This window comes from Nomascus leucogenys, chromosome 8 (assembly GCF_006542625.1).
Source record: "Nomascus leucogenys isolate Asia chromosome 8, Asia_NLE_v1, whole genome shotgun sequence".
NCBI lineage: Eukaryota > Metazoa > Chordata > Mammalia > Primates > Hylobatidae > Nomascus > Nomascus leucogenys.
Window position 1 is genome coordinate 52,067,231 of NC_044388.1, and position 3,132 is coordinate 52,070,362.

The window sequence follows — 3,132 nt, forward strand, 5'->3', positions numbered from 1 at the left end:
CCACAAATACACTTCGTACAGAAGTAAAAAAGTAAACAAAAATGACTGACAAAACAGTGCCATTTCACAGTTCTGCCAGCCATGGCAGGGCTGCTATGGGGCATCCAGGACTGTGGGGTTCTGGAGGAGGGGACATGAGGTGAGAGGTATCCTGGCTGAGGGCGGGGGGCAGTGGGGGGGTCTCCCTCCAGACCTACCTCAGGGAGCTGAGCGTGCAGGTACTCCAGGGCAAGCCTGGGACAGAGTCAAGGCCCAGAGAATAAAGGTAGCTAATCTCATAATAATATTTTTATTAGAATGTTCTGATGATAAAAATAAAACTTTTCTTTAAAAAAAAGTGCCATTTCAGACATAGTTCCCTTAATTATTAATATATGCTAGAAAATGGAGTTTGACATTATTTACAATTATACCAACATTGACAGAGGCCAAATATAACAAGCACAACGGCACACCCTGACCACAAGATGTCTTTTCATACTTCTCAATAGTTTTATATTTTAGCTATAAATAGTTTTATATTTTGGCTGAGAACAAGTTTAGCTGGGCCAATCTTGTTCTTAACAAGCAGAATTTTTATACCCAACCATTAAAGAGTCTCTTACAGTTTTCTGGGCCTATTTGCTTGCAGAGAGTTGTTGAAACTGTAACCAGGTTCTGCATATTATACATTCATGTGTGATACTCATTCTTCATATGCTGTGCAATTTCTTTAAGATAAAAGGAATGATTTGCAGCAGGGCCACGTAGATGAGGAAGTTCCATATGGAGGAGATCACATCCTCACACACCTTCAATTTCATCCCCTCCATATCCAGCTTCTGCGCAAGGCCCTGGATCTGGAACATTGTGGCTCTGACTCACCAGCCTTCAGCTGCTGCTGAAAATCACTCTTAGAACATCACAGTAATTGTTGCAGACACAATCTGCTGATGGATGTCAACAAGATTGAGACAAAGTTTCAGGGTAAATGAGATATTTGCATAGTCTCAAAGTATCTCAAAGTATCTCCTCCCACCCCCGATTATTATTAATTACAAAGGGAAAGACAGAAACTTTAGAATGGAGAAGTCCAGCCGACCTGACCTTAGCCACGTTGGCAAAGTTAATACCAGTAATGAGACATATTGATGTCATGTACCCTTGGATGTGATGGACTGAGGAGAGTGCATTGCTTCTGTGGTGTTCTTTTCAGAAATGCATAACCTCAATCTAATGAGGAGAAACCATAAGATGAACTCAAATTGAGGGGAAAAACCTACAATTCTTCAAAATCGCCAAGGTTATAAGAGACAAGGAAAGACTGAAGAGCCATCTGAGGCTGGAGAAGACCAAGGAGGCAAGACCAAGTGCAAAGTGAAATCTTGGATCGGATCCTGGACCAGAAAAAAAGGCATTAGCTGGAAAACTGGGAGAATATGAATAATGACTATAGTTTAGTATTGTGTTGTATCAATGCTAATTTCATAGTTTTGGTCCCTGAACTCTGGGTACAGAGATATTAATGTTAGGGGAGTCTGGGTGAAGGGTGTACAGGAATTCTAAGAAATATTTTTGAAACTTTTCTGTAAGTCTAAAATTATTTCAAACTAAAAAGGTTGTTTTATGTTGGGAACATTCTAAATCTTGTCTTCTAGATATTTTGAAACATAGTTGGCCCTCGAACCAGTGTTGAACTGTGAAGGTCCACTTGTAAGTAGATGTTATTCTACCTCAGCCACCCCTGAGACAGCAAGACCAACCCCTCCTTGTCCTCCTCCTCCTTATTGTACTCAATGTGAAGATGACAAGGTCAAGACCTTTCTGATAATCCATTTCCTCTTAATAAATAGTCAATATATTTTTTTCTTCCATATGATTTTCTTTGTTTTAGAGGCAGGTCTTATTCTGTTGCCCAGACTCGAGTAGAGTGCCTGTCAAGTAGCTAGAACTACAGGTGCATGCCACCACACCCAGCTAATTTATTTCATTTTTCGTAGAATTGGGGTCTTGCTGCATTGCCCAGGCTGGCCTCAAACTCTTGGGCTCAAGTAATCCTCCCATCTCAGCTTCCTAAGGTGTTGGGATTAAAGGCATGAGTCACTGTGCCCCACCCTTATCATTTTCTTAATAACATTTTCTTTTTTCTAGCTCACTTTATTGTAAGAATACAGTATATAATACATAGAAGAAATATGTGCCAATTGACGATTTACATTATCAGTAGAACTTCTGGTGAGCAGTAAGCTATTAGTAGGTCAGTTTCAGGGAAGTCAAAAGTTATACACAGATTTTCAACTGCACGAGGGGGTTGGCCCTCCCCCCACTCCCATGTTGTCCGAAGGTCAACTGTACTATAAATTCTTGTTACCTATAGTCACCCTACTGTGTTCTCAAACCCTAGAACCTATTCTGAATCTTCTGTCTAACCGTATTTTGTACCCAATGTTCCCAACACAAACATGATAAATGTTTGAGGTGATGAATATTCCAATTACCCATTACACATTGTATGCATGTATCAAAAAAAACCTCATCTACCCCATGAATACATGCAACTATTATGCATCAATTTCAAAAACATTTTTTTAAGGGAGGCAGAGTTTGTGGTTGTGAGGAAACTTCTGGTAGTGCAAAAGCTAACCATGGGGGTTTAGGCTGCTGGTGGGAAGATGCACTGTGGGTGTGGGCTTCTCCTCCTGCAGCTAGCTGCCCAGGCAAAGGGATGGCTCCTTCCTCCAGCTGGGGAACAACTGTGAGGAGTTATAAAGAGAATAGCACTCATTAATATAGGATGAGTGAAAGATCGAAAAGACTCATTTGAGGCATTAAAACTGGACATGAAAATGTGATGCACGATGAAGCTTCTGCAAATCCCACAATCTCCAAAAGGCCAGGTGAAGAGTGGGAGAGCAGAGAACCAGGGGAGAAAGAAAAGGGGAGGAGCACATTTAGGAACATTGAAGGCTAAGTAATTAGAAAGAGCTCTTCAAGCCTGGGGAAAGGAAAAGGGGCCAAAGGATACTTTGAGAAAATATGATTCAGCTCGTCAGTCATTGCTAAATTATAGATGATCAGGCAGAGATTGTAGGTAACTGTTTCTATTTTAGTGTTCAAGTATTTTAAATCTTGCTCTAAATTGAATATTACATT

The 3,132-nt window shown here is 40.6% G+C and overlaps 1 pseudogene; it reads right to left on the reverse strand.

Annotated features, from left to right (window-relative positions):
* Positions 1–692: 692 nt before the first annotated feature.
* Positions 693–848, reverse strand: LOC115836264 (annotated as a pseudogene).
* Positions 849–3,132: the final 2,284 nt, after the last annotated feature.